The sequence below is a fragment of the Lichenostomus cassidix genome, chromosome 8 (genome assembly GCF_008360975.1).
Source record: "Lichenostomus cassidix isolate B80296 chromosome 8, HeHo_3.0, whole genome shotgun sequence".
Lineage (NCBI taxonomy): Eukaryota > Metazoa > Chordata > Aves > Passeriformes > Meliphagidae > Lichenostomus > Lichenostomus cassidix.
The window spans coordinates 22,893,459-22,910,006 of NC_139489.1; the positions used below are offsets into that span (position 1 = coordinate 22,893,459).

Sequence of the window (16,548 nt, forward strand, 5' to 3'; positions counted from 1 at the left end):
CAGGCTCTGCAAAGCTTTTCTACTTTTGCTGATAGTGATTACAGATCAGGAGAGAAGTGAACTACAAATCAGTGCAAGAGTGACCGAGAGATTACAATTGCTCAGCTGCTTTACTGGAAGAGCAGAGAGCTGCTCTGTGTTCTCCTGGGGGCAGAGACTGCAAGCAGAAAGTTTTCCTTTAGTTCATGATCCTTCATGGCAGGGCTGCTTGATGTTCCTCTATCATTCCAAGTATGTGGTTATGTCAAGGGGTCTTGCAAATCCAAGTTTAACACCGTGTTTTCTTTGCATGCCAAGGATATGTTCTTGCAAATGAAATGCAGTGCTTCAAGGTAGACAGAAATGTGTTTCAGAGAGCACCATAGGCAGGAAATACCAGGAAATAATAGGCCCTACTTTTGGGTGGATATAATGACATCTAAAATTAGCTGTGTAGGTCGTTTGAGTCAGAGTAGCTTGATGTGGACCAAGTAGCAATTCCTGCCCTACAGTAGGTGGGGGTTAACAACTCATTTAGCAGCTGCTGCTGCTCACAGTCTTCATCCCCTGTCAGTTTACCTAAATGGTAAACAGGTGATTTGATAACTGCTAATTGAGCAGTTAACTGCTGTTATATAAAGATGCTGAAGGTGCAGGATGCTAGGAGGAGGGCATGGATTTGGGAAAGATGAAACTTTGTAAGTTTTAATGTAAAGGGTTTATTTTAAGACATTGATGAAAAATATATAGTGGAGTGTTTTAACATTTGGAAGCTAGGCTGAATTAATTTTTTAGTTCACTAAGAGAATAATTGCATCAAATAATCTGAGCAGCTGAGTCTAGAACATTCCTCCAGGAAGCTCTTCCAGTACAGGACACTGGATGTACAACTACAGGTCAGTTCCATGGAATTCTAGTGCCCTGGCTTTAAGTAAACATGTTAAGCAGTAAAATATAGTTGAAGTAAGTAGGTCAAGTAGGTGATCAATTGAATAATCACTCATAAATTCCCTGCACTGTGGGCTTGAATCCCTTCAGGGAGAAGAAAAAAAAAAGGCTAAGGTATGTCCAGACAGAGTATGCAAAAGAGATGGCTTTTAAGAGTTCTCTTTCTATATTCGTATTCTCTTTTAATTAAGTTTTTAATGTAATATTTCTCATAACCACTGAGAAATTAATTTGGTGGGCAGGAGTACAGATTTGGGCTGCTACCAGGGAGACAGAAAGTACTCACTGCTGGTAACTTATGGTCAGTTAATAAGTTAATTAACTAGTTAATTAAGCTCTGCAGAGTTTATAAAGCCAATGCTTCGAGTCTGACCAGCAGCATTTTCCAGCACTACACAGACCTGCTTTAAACCTGTCTTTGTGCTGTTTCTGGGGAAAGAGCTTTTAGCCAAATTCTTCACTTTGTTCCTTAGCACTTTGTGAGCTGCACTGGCTGCTTACCCATGGCAGGCCTTATGTTCCTGAAGCTGTTTACCCATACCCTGTCAAAAATAGTAATAACAGAAAATAAAACCAGGGAAAATATTGGTGCTTTACTTTTATCATCTAATATATTTTCAGAATCTAATGCAGAACGTGGGAATGTCTCACTTAAGAGCTGTAGCACTTTGATTGCATCATAGTCTATATGCAGTGATGTCTGACATAAAATGCAACACCTTCTTTAGACTGGATTTAGGGATGAGTTTGCTACTGATAGCACTAAACTCATCACAAGGAAATGGGAATGTTATTTTGTTGTGAGAGCTGTTATTTCTGCAGCTACTTAGCACAATACAGTCATAGGAGCCTCTGCCTTTGGTGAGAATACTATTAATATTCCTGTTTCTTACATTTGCAGCTCTGATTTCCAGGCTTGGTTGTCTTCAAATCCATGCATCACAACAGGTAGGTCAGTTTTTCCACTGAAATAAATCATATTTATACAAAAAACTCACTACCTGTAGATGTGTGCAAGCCATGTTATGTGTTCTTTTTGTCCTCCTTTGTGTTTAAGGTTTGCATTTTGTAGCTATAAAGAAGGAGAGGGGAGAAGGAAAAGAGACCAGGTTACATCACATGTGTTCTTGCATAAAAATTAGGTTGTGAATGACTTTTAAAATCCTTTCACAGATTACAGGGTTAAAAAAATTCATTGGGATATACTATTTAAAAGTATGAGGGCTTTTAGTAATGGAAACTCACCGATGAGAATATTGAAATTGTCACTCTATGTTTTCTTCTTGAAGAAAACTGATGTTGGAGCACATTTCTCTATTTTAATCGGAAATATTATCATGGAAACAGAGAAAGTGGATGTAGATGAAATGTTTTTGATACTGCAAATGTTACAAAATGATGTCATGTTTGTTTGAGGTCACAGAAACCTAGCTGGGCTTAGTCAATTACCCCTTCTCATTAGCATTCCTTGAGGTAATTTGGTACTTGTTTTATTAGTTAAGGTTTTGCATAATTATGGCTTTTAATATATCGCTACTGAATTGGAGAAGATAATATATGTAAAAAAATACAGGGCAGAAAAATAAGTATCACAGAGGATTAATGTCCCAGTTGTAAATTTGCAAGCAAATTTGAACAGTCTGTTCTAAACTATTTTGTACTTCTGGCATAGACAGAAAAGCAAAGTTGGTAAGCTGGAGCAAGTTTTGTGTTTGTGGGATTTTTTTGTGTGTTAAGTCTGGCAAGATCTCTGTGGACTGAAGTCAGCACAGCTTGCTTGTCAGGACCAGGTCACTGGGAACATAATTTCTTTAATTAGGCCTTTAATTTCTTTGCAACATAGGGCCAAAGTATCCTTAATCTGCAAGAAACCTGGAAGGAGTAGGCAAAAAGTTCCACAGCAGAGTTTTTCCTGAGGCTGCAATGTTGGTGTAGGGTGGAGTGTGATTTTTACATCATCAATACTACTGTATTAATTTCCATGTTATTGCAACAGCTCCCCTTTTGTTTCCTGCTGCTGGGCTGTGGTTCCTATCCCTGCTGAGAGGTTTTCTGAATGGACAAGCCTGGTGGATCTCCCCAGGTAGCAAATGCTCTTTCTCCTGCAGTGGGAATTCCAAAGTCCAGGCTTCAGGACAGGCAGAAAAGCCAATCAGAAAACCTGAGAGGGATCACACGGATGGTCACCTGAAGACACCCCGAATAAATGTTTGTGACAGAGACAGTTCTCTAAATGTGCAGTGCTTTTCCAAGTACTCTGGAAGGAAGTATGCCTCATTGGCTGGGGACATTCATGGTTCCACTGAAAGATGGAAGAATGAATAAATAATGCTTTATTTAAACAAACAAAAAAAGAGAAAAAAGTAAAACGCACCTCCCGGCAACCAGAGGCTGTTTGCTTTGATCCTTTATTTGCACAGTAGGGAGACATTTTCATCTCTCTTATTCCAATTACAGTGGCAAGTACATGTTGCCCATTTCACTTTTGTTGTTGGGTTTCCTGTTCCAAGTATTGTAATTCATGTAGGATTGCCTGGAAATGCCAAGTTTGTTCTTGATTTAAATAACTTTGCTTCCAGTTGCTTTTGAGTAGGGTTTTGGCTCATATCTGGTGGCAAGGATAGAACAGCCCCATGGTGAGGAAATAACTGGGGCAATCTTTACATCTCATCTAAGCCTCTGGTTGAGGATTCTTGTACTTCAGCATCCCTGACTTTTAACCTGTGAAAGGATGGATATATTTTAATTACACCTGGAATCTGATCTGTGCTTCTAAATGAGTGTGATGATTCCATGTAGCAATGGTGCTTTTTCTTCCCCACTTTGGGGGGACTCAATGACAAAAGGAATTTGAACCTTGACATAAAGGAGCTGAAGCTTAGCATGAAACAATTCAGCAGATCCATGTGATAAGTAATGGAACATTTTACTGAGGGCAAATATCTCTTGGAGATTGGTGACAGTTAGAGATGTACCTGATGAACCTCAGCTTTCTTGCCTTTCCCTTCTCTTCCTGGTCTCATACCCTGCTAAAAACCAAGTTTGGGTTCCTGTGTTATTCCAATTCTCAGGCATAAACACATCCACAAGCCAAAGGCAAAATTCATGTGGATGTCTCAGTTACTTGCTTGCATTCTTTATCAGAAATGAAAGTTTTTGCACAGCTGAGCTCTTCAGTTGCCCTGGCTACAGGCACTTTGTATATTCATGTTTTCTCCTTATCAGAACCTGTCAGTAGCTTTCTTTGAAAGAAGAAAATTACAATTTCACTACTCTTTTTGTTTTGATAAAAATCAGTGGTATATGAGCTGCTGCCGGCAAAGATTTCTTAGCTCTTGTGGTGCAATTTGTTTTCTGGAGTTGAAAGGAAAACACTTTAAAAACCTATCGCCTGGACACTGAGGTGGCTTAAAACCCTCAAATCCTCCATTTGTTATTCAAAGGCCTGTCTAAAGCAGCAGATTCCTGACTGACCCTGGCTGAGATGATTTTGAAAAAGCTGATTTTTTTTTTTTTTTTTTGAGGCTACCGAAAAGCTCTGCTTTGTAAATGCAAGTTTGTTTGTCTGATGCTAATATATTGGAACTGTGTCTTGGATTATTGCCTAATAGACCATGGCTTTGGAGCCAGTGTATCATAACAAATTAATTGAGGCATCTGCTTTATAATAGCCACACTTTTGTTCTTGGATTGATGAGCTATCGCTATGCGATTTCAATTTATTTCAGGATATATTACCATTTAGTGCTTTGATAACTTGCCAAGCATTAGGTGACTGAGTTTTCCAGCAGCATTAGCACGTGAAACTCTGAATTCCTTGGTTTTGTTCCTTTGAAGTGTTACTCCATGTCACCAGCACACTGAGTCACCCAGTACACTTCAGCTATTTGGTAATATTCCTGGAAGACTGTATAAAACAGTTTATTTGGAGAAGTTACAAACTAACAGTGACATATTCTTACTCAGCAGACCAACTTCTTTTACTCACTCCAGCTTATTCCAGCTGGCACCAGAGGCCACACACCTCTTCCTTTGTTTTTTGTTGCTGGGAAATTTTTGGTCAAATTTGTCAATTCTCCAGACTGTGGTATCAGCACGTCTCTCAGGAGGTGCTGTCAATTCCCTGCACAATTTCTTGTGGAAAATCTGTGCTGCTCAGATATCTGCATGAGGAAAGAGAGCTTTGGTGGCAGTGAAGCAAAGTTTAACCTTCTTACCCAAAACTGCAGTGTGTTTGTGCACACGTAGAGAGTTGAGGATGAAAAATGAGACTTATGAGATTGTGGCTGCATTAGAAGAAAGTGAAGCATTTCAAATATAGAAAAGTCCACCATATTTACTGACACAGATCCCAGCTATGTGTAGACAGACCAACAAGGAATGCTTTCAGTTTTACAAGCAGATACTGGCTGGGTTTTTATCCTGTCCCTGCTTCCTGTGAGCAATGCAAGAGTGATTTGATGCCTAAAGGCAACAATTGACTATGCAAAATGTTATGGAGTGGGAATTCCTCTGATGAAAATTGTTTGGTGGTAACAACTTTTGCCAAAATAGACCCCTGAGTTTTATATACCCTCTGAAGTGATATTTAAATACCTCCCTTTAAATCATAACCAGCATATTGTGGTAGAGGAAGGTATTATTTAGATTGGCTAGTTCTGAACTTGTGTGATTTTTGGAGGAGATGTAACCTCTGGGAAGGAAAGGATCACTTCTGAAAATACCTCTAAGTCTGCTATCAGGAAAGAAATGTGCTTCCAGGCTCCTTGCCAAGCCTCAGGGTTGCATCTGTCCTTTTAGAGTATGCTTTGTTAACGCTAGGGAGACGGTGTGCTCTCGGACGTGTTGTCTCTTCTAACTGGAGTAAGAGAAGTGACCTTTCACAGGATAATTAATTGCATTTTCCTTCCTATTTTGTTTGTTGGTTTCCTACTGAACCTAAGCTGTAAGCTCAGAGATCTGCTGGCTCTGTCCAACTGTACCTTCACTGAATCTCCTCGAGGCAGCAAATTATAAAGTTCTAATATCTATTGAGATTGAAAGAAGGGCTCAGTGGGAAGTTAATTTGCCAAAATTCCTAGGTATCATACACATGTGGAGAAGCTTTTAACAAACCTTTAACTGCAGAATTTCTGTACTCTGTGTATAATCAGGCAATAGCAAAGCCTGAAGGCCCGCTTTCAGATCATGTCAATGTGGGGGTTTTTTTCTTCCTTGTTTATACTGGCAGCAGTGGATGGGATTGGGGAAAGGCCAAGAATCCAGGTTTCATTCCAGGCACTAAAATATGCTTTCCCATATGATGATGGAGCAGGCTGTTTTTTGTGGTGGGTAATTGGAGCACTTTGGTAAGCAAGCAGTCAGTGGTGGGAGTGCCCAGAGGAGCTGGGAATTCACCTTTGGTGCCACACTGCAGGAGCAGCAACCAGGTGGGAGGTGCTGGAAAAGGTCAGAAACATGGACCTTTGTGGGGGTGGAAATGGGCACAACTGTCATGCAAGTAATAATTGGAAGAAAAATCCACATAATGTTGGGGCTGATAAGTGATCCAAGTGAGAATGATAATGATCATGTAAAGAAGGTGCTAAACATCTAGGGAACTTGCAGGGGAATTTTGAGAAGTCCACTTCCAGGTTCCTCCCTTCAAATATGGGCCCTAAATTGTTGTAATATGGTGATCAGTTTGGGGTGATATTTCGTTTTGATGCTGCCATTTTCTATATGATTTTTCAGTTTCTTCAGAGAGTCAAGGAAATGTATCAATACTCCGTGGAGGGGCAGAATTTCAATTTGTGTTTATATAAAATGTCACTGTATGCTCTTTGGACACAACACTGCTCTGACTCTCCTTGAGCTTGTTAGAGTTCATGCTTGAACTTAAAAGTTTTTCCCTTCTTTTGCACATATATATCAGTACTAATACATTTATTCAGGAGGAATAGCTGGCAAGTTTCCAGAATGTAGAAGCCTCTGAAGAAATGTAATGCAGAGTCACATTTCCTCTGGCAGTGGGAAGGCAGAAATGAGGTGCACTTCTGATAACAGCATCTTTTCAAGGAATTACTGGAGGAGAACAACACAAGTGACACATCTTAGTATTTATGAATGTGTTAGAACTGAGTGAGGTGCTTGCTTGGTGCTGAGCATCCTGCAATGTGTCCCCATTAGGGTTTGGGTAATGTCCGCTCTGAGCTACGTCACCTTCCCCTTGTTAAACAAACTCGCTGCAATCTTCTCAAAGTGGAGGTAAACACGAGTTTCACTCTAAACAGGTTGGTCTGGCTGCCTTATATGGACTAAACTGAGACAGGACCAACGACAAGCAGAGCTTTTGGCAGCATTACAGTCTCAGTGGGAATAAGACAAGAAAGAATTTGGCTTATAAGAGAGTTTTAATAGAACATTATTAATTATTGGGAAGAATTCCTATAAGGAAGATGTGGAGGTTTAACAAATTTGAGGTCTTCAATGTGAGTCTGTGGGCAAGTCTAAGAATTAGACGTAGAGAATCACTTGGAGTATCTCCCAACTTTTTTGGCTTGGTTCATTAACTGAGCTCTGCACAACCCTCCCACTTCAATTAAAAACAGACAAATCAAACGTGGCTATCATATTTGAAGTCTTCTGTTATGCAGAATATTGTGTAGTTGTAACAAAATGCAGACCACTCCCCATGCTTTTCTTGCTTAACAGAAATATTTGTGCAGTCTCTGTATAATAAATATATATAAATATTGTGGGTATTGAAAATCAATCCTCCCTAACAATGCCTAGCAGCTCTCAGCCACTCTTTGAAGACTGACAGTTAATAGTCTATTATTTAATCAGCACTAGCATCATCTTAGCATGCTGAAGCCTTCTTATGTGCTACATACCTGGAATAACAAATAAACCTGAACTGATCCCCAAAACTGGATGGCAGTGATAAATGGTCTCTCTTGAAATTTAGGCATTGTATAAAATATCAGATTTGTCTCAAAGCAGGTAGAAGTAACTTAAGGAAATTAAGGCAAAACATGTGACTACTCATGTTGAGAATCTAGCGAGGCATGTACAGCAACAAATCAGTGTAAATTAGCTTGAATTAACTGGGCTATTCAGGAATTTTGCCAAAGCCACATGCTTCTAATACTGGGGAGTAGTAAAACCGAAACAGAAAACAAAAACCTTCCCCTGGGTCCTTGAGAATGTACTGGTCGAGGGAGAAGTTGATGCAGTGAGAATTTGAAAGGTAAAGGAAGTGTGTGGGCTTGCTGTTTGGTTTTTTTGTTTGTTTGTTTTGTTTTTAATTTGTTTTTTCCCCTCTTCTCCACAGACAGTACCTATCATATCTTCCCATTCTGAACACAGTTCTGGGAATGACATCATCTTCACTAGATAGAATTATTTTCTTGCTTTAGCATGCTGTATTACCCTCAGGAACAGGAAAAAGGGTTACAGCAGCAGGCTGTGCAGATGTGGTGTGGTTGTGAAGATGCAACTATACTTGAAGTAAAACTTCAAGTTTAGGGAGTTGTAATTAAACAAGGAATATTGCATATTTCTGAATATGATATGTAACAGAGAATGAGAAGGGAAACAAGAAAATTGAGTAACAACAAGCACAGAAGCAAATAACAGTTTAAGAAACAAATAACTGTTTATCTAAGCCAACTACATCTTTTTATACACCAAAAAGGCTATGATTTTTGTTGACACTTTTGGTGAGTTACTCATTTTGGGAGTCCAGTTGGGGTTTTGGGGTTTTTTTGTGTGTGAGATCAGCCACATGTTCCCTGGGAACTGCTGTGACAACTGTAGTCCTGCTTTGAGCAGTGTTGGGTAATTTCTTTCTTGCTGGGAGCTGATGAAGCCTTCCAAGAGTCTTTGGGGGTGCTCAAGCAGATGTCTGACAGGAGTGCTGCTTTCAAAAGCATGAATTAGAAAGGGAGGGAAGCACAGGACCTACAGCTTCATGACAGAAGTCATCAGCTGTATCCAGCTGTTGGCTCTCCCTTCTCTCTGGGCAGTTTGGGCACAATAGCAATGATGGCAGCAATGGTTCCAACTGGGCTTCACATTAAAGACACTGAGTGACAGAACTCGTCCTTTTTGCATGTTGAAATCAATGCAGCTTTGGAGAGGCTGGAAAAGAGAACTGTGGAAAGGCATAACTTGCGTGTTTCCCCATCATTTCCTTAAATGGTGTTCTCTTTGTGAAGTACCTTTGAAATCTCACTTCTGTGTCACAGGGAAACTTCTTTTGCTCCCTCAGTTCATGTCCAGGTGCAGCTTCTAGTTCATCACCTTTCCTGATCACTGTGGATCAGTACCAAGCAGGACAAGAATAAAATATAGATATAGTAATCATAAAATTACTACAATATATAAAATATGAGTAATATAAAAATCAATTACTTTATATGAAAGGTATTCACTTTGTATTTGGCTTTTAAAGCACCACTCTTTGGGGGTTTTTGTTCTTTTTTGGCTGATGTTTTAGACATAGCCACATCCCTCTTGTGAGGCTGCATTTCTTGTTTCTCACTTACCTGAGAATCCATCTGGGATTAATTCTGCACTGGATAGTGTGGTTGCATCTGCCATCTCATTTGCCATGCTGCACTGAAGCAGAGTACACCTTGTGCTTTTAGCCTCAGTGAGCTTTATCGCTTATTAATTGTCACAGACCTTACTAATTTGCTGATGTAAATTCTTTTCAAGTCTTGCACTTCACATTGGAGAGGTTAATGGCAAGCAGCTGAATTTGAATGACAAAACTAATGATGCAATTGTTTCCTGATAGACGAGGGGCTGTAACAATTGCCATTTCCTGAATGAGTTTGGGGACCATATTTTCATTGTCACCTGAGACAAAGCTCTGCTCTGTCTGTCCAGGCAGGTCTGCTTTGTACATCTATCAACAGAGCTGTTTGGCCAAAGAAAAAAGAGAAGAATGGTGCTCCAAACAAAATAAAAATAGCAACAGTGGAAAACTAACCAAAAGCCATTTTAATTCATTGAAAACCAAAGGAATGTTGAGTTTCTATAATGGTATTTCCCATTGGATTCAAATTTCCCCCTTTACAGCATTGGTCACAAATACCTTTTTCATTGCCTCAGTAATATTATTGCACATCTGGACTAAATATGATCAGTCTTGGATATTGCTGGTGCATGTGTAGGAATGGACTGTGCACAAGTTGGGAGGAAGAAGAAAACTTCTGATCTTCTCCACATGTGGTGGATTTTAAATTGTTTGTGAGGGTTTGAGAAAGTTTTATGTTATGCTAGATGGGAAGCCAGAGTCTTTTTATAGTTTTGTTTCTCTGCTTTCCTAGCTCTTGTTATTTCTGGTCTTGCAGGAGTGGTGTCCTAATTAAAACATTCTGCCTTCTGAGGCCTGTTGAACATATGTCAATTGTGTTTTTAAATGAAAAAAAAGGTCAAATAAAATGGAATGAGAAAAGACTGTTGGAAACTTTAATTTTCTGATTTATGTTTAGATGTTTGGTGCAGTTTGCTTCTCTAAATGCCTCTGTGTAATTAAATGATTATGAGTAACTGTTTTGTGGGTTTTTAAGCTGTACATATTAAAAATAATTTTCTAGTATAAAAATACAGAATTATGCACTCTTACTGAAATAGAAGCAGTAATTTAAGATGTCTTGATGTGGTAATATGGATATTCTGTCTTTAGTTGGAAATCTTTGAAGACTGTGTCCTAATAAAGAGCTGAGGTTTATTTATATGTCCTAATTTTTAACCCTGTTTCTTTGAATATTAAAAATTAGTATTAATATCATGTTAGCAACCCCTCCAGTGTTCCTGCAGCTGATAGATTCACTAAGTGACACTTAGGTAACCCTTTTTTTTTGTGTGTGTGCAGTATTTCTCTGGTTGGTTATAGCAGGTAAAGAATCCCCAGGCTGCTGTAGTTTTCCCATTTCCATTCTCTTGTGAGGCAGAGCCTGTGCTGATGGAAACTCCTCCAGTTCTCCTACAGCTCCTGGGATATCTGCAGGGACCCTTCCCAAGGGTTTGCTGTGGCTGGGACTGGGCTGGCTAAAGGTGTGGCCCTGGAGAAAAAGGAAGGTGGAGGCAAGGTCAGGTTGGGGTGAGCTGCCCACTCCTGGCTCCTTTCTGCTGCATGTTTTCTCTGGGGCAAAATTCCCCCAGGAATCCTGGGGTGCCCCTGGCTCCCATTGTTTCTTACCTCTCTGCTACTGCTTCACGTGTGTTTTTCTAAGGCAGCATGTGCTAAAGCCCCGGGGCTTTCCATGAGGACTACCAGCATTAGCAAAATGTAAATATACGACTGTCAAGGCCTCTCTGCCCAGAAATGCTTCCAAGTTACATCACTACTAAAGCCTAGCAGCCTCAGAGTCATGAGGGTTTTTACCAAAGCAGCTTCTCAGCAATGGTTATAAACTTGTGCTAGGGGGGTCAGGTGGCTCTTGGCACTGGAAATGATCTTTCTTCTGCTTATGTGAAGTGCAGATGGAGCAGATTAACACCTTTCTACCAGTGTGGGTGTACTGCAGCAGGCTGGCTTCACTTGTAAATCACTGGATGCTGGGGGGAAAAGCTACTTTTACAGTCAAAATGGCTGGCAGGTCCAGTGCAGGTACAGAAATTGAAAGAATTCTTTCAAAAAGCTGTGGAAGAACTGTCTGGATCCTTTAGACAATGAGCTTCATGCACCACTGCACAGTAATCAGGAAGTCCAGGCTAAACTGCTAAAGGCAAAATTATTAGCTTAATCTGTTGGACATTTACCTATTAAAACAGATAAAATCTTTGCTAGATTTCATCTTCACTCATTTGGATCTCATTTCTGATCACGCTTATAAAAGCCCTCTTTGAAGTTCTTGCAATGCTGTATTTTTCAAGTTTTTAGAGAAGCAGAGCTAGACAGAATATAATTATCTTAGTAATTCTTTGCAATTTATCACTTCTATAATTGACACTAGAGGTAAATTCTTCCCTAATCCAAATTTTAAATTTAAATTTCCCACTTTAATTTGGTTGGAGGAAGTGTGGAACTGTGGGCTTTGCTATGCACCGATGTTTTAGTGGTGCTTTGGTACAGGTTATCCAGGCTGATTATGAGGAGAATGTGGTGATGTTGGAAGGATCAGTAGGGATAGAGTGGAGAGAGATCTTTAAAGCAGCATCAGGTTACTCCTGAGAGAGTATGAACTCATCCAAAAGAGCTGGGATAGATGTTAATCTGGAATTAATGCCATGTACACAAAACAAACATCAAACCCTTTAAAATCCTGAAATCTGTGAGTGCTAAATATGCTTTAAAAGAAGAAAAGTCAGTATTGAATGTAAAAAAATATGGAAGGTAGATAGAAAGGAAAGGCATTTGTGGAGCTGCTGATTAAAATGTATAAAGAAAATATGTTCCAGGAAATAAGAGCAGGATGTCTACCAGCAGAAACTGTGGCAAAGATACAGCTAAAATGAAAAGTAGCGAGAGTGCGAAGAAGATAATGAGGAATGAACAAGTAATTTCTGCATTGATGTCTGAACTGAAATGAGATTACATGTATTAGTTATAGAATTTTCTTTCATTATTAAAAGATTATTTCAGCAACAGACACAATTATGAGTGAGGAAACACGGGCAATGGTTCACAGGCTAGGTATTTCTTCCTTTTGTATTTTTTTCATTAAATGGAGATTTTTTAAAATTACATTAAAAACTACATACGTAATTGTTGGTAGAATAATTAATAGAAAACATTGGTGGTTACTGCTGTTGAGAATTAATGTAATCTGCCATGGTCCTGAAAGATTCATTAATAACTGACTGAGTCATGTGTTGGGAATGATAAATCTTTAGAATTGCAAATATCAGAAAGCTACTTTTACAACTTTTGGGACCACTTTCCTTGTGAATTTTTGCAGGTGAAGTTACAGTTCTGTCCTCTTTTTTCCTAACAAAAGTTAAAGCAGATCATGACATAGCAGGAAGGAAACCAGAAAGAAAAAACATTTATTCAGGGGGGAAAAAGAATCTTGTTCTTATTTACTCACCTGTTTGTTTCAGAGGTGATTACTGGAATCAACACTTGCACGTGAGGAGTGTGGGAGAAAAAACTATTTGCCTTGGCTGGTGCTGTGTGTGGTGACAGCCTCAATGACGGATGTTCTGGGCAGGTTTTGACTTATCAGCCTGTGAGTTTTGAGACAGGCAAGCCAGGACACAACACAGGGCTAGTGAATTAATTCTGTCACGAGATGAATGCCGTGTTCCTCCAGGACTTGGCAAATGCAGTGCCAATTTGTCATTTCTCACTGTTGGCATTCCTGGTGCTCGTGAAATGCAATTTCCCAGCTGTGGTCTGGTGTTGGAGCTCATCAGGAAAGGTTTGCCTTGCTTCAAACCCCTTGTTTGTGTCAACTTCTCAGGGTGGACCTACCCCATTTCCCAGTTTTGTGGGGTGCATGTACTCACAGTGAGGAGCTGCTCTTAGTCCCTGGATAGATGCACCACGATTTGAATTGAGTGAAATTTGATGTGCAGGCCACTTGAGATAAAGTCATGGTGGTTTTGGAGAGAAAAATCAAGTTATAGATGAACCATTTATTGAAAGGCTGTTTTAAGATGACAGTGGTGGGAAAAGGCTGGCAAATGTGAAACCTGCAGCTGACAGAGTTGAGAAAGCAAGATGTCCCATTCCATGTCACAGCTTTTGTAAGGATGTGCAGGCATGGGAAAGTCAATGGAAAGACACTGCCTGGGATCCAGAATGTGAAACTACCACCGTCTTAATAATTTGCATTCCTTTCTGAAGGGCCCATTGCACATTTTGGCTGCAGTGGCTGAGATCTTGTTTCTGGTGTGATGAGAATTCACAGTTCTTAGGATCTCTGTTCACAAGTATCTCAAAGAGTGCTTGGCTATATGATTTGCTTCCTCAATACATAATTTGCTCCTCTTGCATATTTGTGTCTTTCTTTCTACATTGCTTCATCTGTTTCTTTTTAATTTAAAAAAAAGTTAGAATCCTTTGTGTATTCTAATCTGACCCTAAGCTGGGTCTGCTGTTTTAAATAAAAAATTTTAGAAGTTTATGTTTTCTAAAGGTTTTTTAGAGTTTTAAGATTTTAATAGCAAAGCTTCTTAAAATTACTGCCATATTATTAAATGTGTAATTCTACTGAGATTACTACCTCTGTGAGGCTGTGTTGTAGGAGACTGTAGGTAAACCTGTGATAGGGGGCAGTCTTTGCCCAAAACCAGCTCTGCTCTGTAGCCATGGGTTCCAGCCAACCAGCACGAGCAGCAAAATGGTTTTTTTTGGAGGACTTCTTCCCTTGCACTCTGTTTAGTGAACCTTAGACCAAACGTCAGTTTCTGAAGGGCCTTGGGATTGCAACAGTACTGAACATTTGGTAATACTTGCAAGTGCTGCAGTCATTTCCCTTTCCTGTGAGGCTGTGAGCTCCCAAACATCTGCCTTGCAATTGGTGATAAACATCTCTGCTCACCATTTGTTTGGGTCACTTGTCTACTGTACCAAGTTCTGTGGAATGGCTCATTGCTACACTTGGAGCAAGACTGCTTAACATTTATTTCTTGGGACTTGAAAGAAGGAATATCCAGAGTGAGTGTGGAAGTAGAAAGAAGGAATTCCCAGAGTGAATGTGGAAGTACAAAAATAATGAGAACTGGAGAGAGAAACCTCCTAACAACTTATTTTCTGAAATCTTTGGAATGTACAGTGGAGAGACATTGTATGTTCTCATTTACTACACATCTGTATCAAAAACATTAGGCTATGCTATTCTGAAAGTTTTATTTTGAGTGACTCTAATTATAAGCAGATTTTTACTTTGTTTTATAGGCATGATCCACAATCTGCATTTTTTTATCATACACTTATCGTCCATACATGAAGAGTAGATGTAAAACTCATGGAAATAGCAGTATAATGATAGAGTATAAGTTTCACAGCTGTTATGAAGAAAGTAGGCCAACACAGCTCATATTTACAAAGGAAGAGATCTAATTGTCAGCTCTTTTAAAAACAAAACAAGACCCAAAAAACCCCTAGACCATCTGTCCAGTATGGGTTGTTTTTTTTCTTAGGCAGCCTCCTTGGGTCAACAATTTCCAGGCTTGAATACAGTTAATTGCCATAGTCTTTTTATTAATCTGAATTTTAGTCTTGCCAAACTTAATGTCTGAAGAGTCACCACATTGATGATTGGTTTTTTGGTTTTTTTTTAATTCTTGCTAAATAAATGCAGGAGGAAGAAGAATTCTGCCAATTTAGCTATTTTCAAGGTTTTTTATCTTTTTTTAACAGTAGCTTTGAGTGATTAATGTGAGCAAATGCCTTTTAGGTTTATCTGCCAGTGGAAAAGTATACCTGAGCTTGTTCAAGTGCTGTTAATGAAAATGATAAAAGCAGTGATTTGTTATTGCTGCTGCCATTAGTTACTGTTTTATGAATCATATGATCTGATGAAATACTGTGTTATTGCCCTGCATCTGGTACCACAAAAGAAAAATCAAGCAAGAGAAAGGTTGCTAACATTTAACAAAAAATCTATTTTGGGAAAAGGACCCTCTTCTTTTTCCCAGCTGGGGAATGTGGGATGGATGTGGGGGACAGGAAACCAACCCCCAAAACCCAAACTTTTATTTATTTCTAGAAGGAAATATAAAATTAATAAGCCCACCAACAGTAAGGGGTGGTAGGCTCATGATCTGTTAGTAAAATAGCCACTTAACCTTTCATGCCATAAAAATGTGTTTGTGAGTCCCTCTGTGATGTCCCTAAGTATTCTCTGTGGGTGGGGATTGCTTCTTCTGGATAATCTCTTTTGTGCAGGGAGGAAGGTTCTGTCCAGGATCTGCTTCCCTGCAGAAATTGTTTTTTAAGAGTTCATATGGTTTTTTTGTTCTTTGCTGTGGCATCTTGCAGGTCTAATCAAACTGAAGCCCCATGCTCTGTACACCCATCAGAAGTTAACAGCAGCAAAAGCTATGCTATCCTAACTTGAATTTCCTGTGGAGTCCTTTCTTGCTGAGTGGTTTTATGAGCTGGATAATCCCTTTATATGGGCTCAGTGCAAAAGGAAAGGATCATCTCCTATAGTGGTACTCCCTTCTCTTAAAACACTGAAGGTCTCTTAAAGCTTTCCGTTCTGGTGGAGGTTATGCTCAGGCTTGCTTTGTTTTCTGCTCTGGACATATATGTGAATCCTAGCTTGAGAACAGAAAAAAGAAATGATGGATGCAAAGAATTTTGGGGGTTTTAGATAACTGATAAGTTAGAGCATGATCACTTACATCACATCATTGCCATGTTGTCATTAGGGCACACAGAGAGTTGCCATTTACCAATATAACTTCATACAAAGCCAGACATTATATTATGCATTTGATATTTGTTAATTAACATATTAATCTGTCATTAATGAATCACTGATCTCTCTCCAGGTGTCATCTGTGCTGTGCACCACAATAATAATGCTGCTTAGAGGCCCTAGAAAATGAATTTTTTTTGAAGGATTGGAACTTTACCTTAAAGTAAAGTTAAAACATATTCACATGTGATGTGTTATTACACCAACAAGAGGAACATCTTAAAAGAACAACTATGGTTTCTCCTCACTA

General features: G+C 39.3%; 1 long non-coding RNA gene across 2 annotated transcripts in view; it reads left to right on the forward strand.

The window, feature by feature from the left end:
* The first annotated feature begins 261 nt into the window (after positions 1-261).
* LOC146434062 (uncharacterized) overlaps positions 262-16,548 on the forward strand; it is a 59,721-nt gene continuing 43,434 nt past the window's right edge. For both annotated transcript variants that reach the window (XR_014853833.1, XR_014853834.1), the window contains exons 1-2: positions 262-875; positions 1,829-1,875. This is a non-coding gene — a long non-coding RNA (uncharacterized LOC146434062). The remainder of the gene's footprint in view (positions 876-1,828; positions 1,876-16,548) is intronic.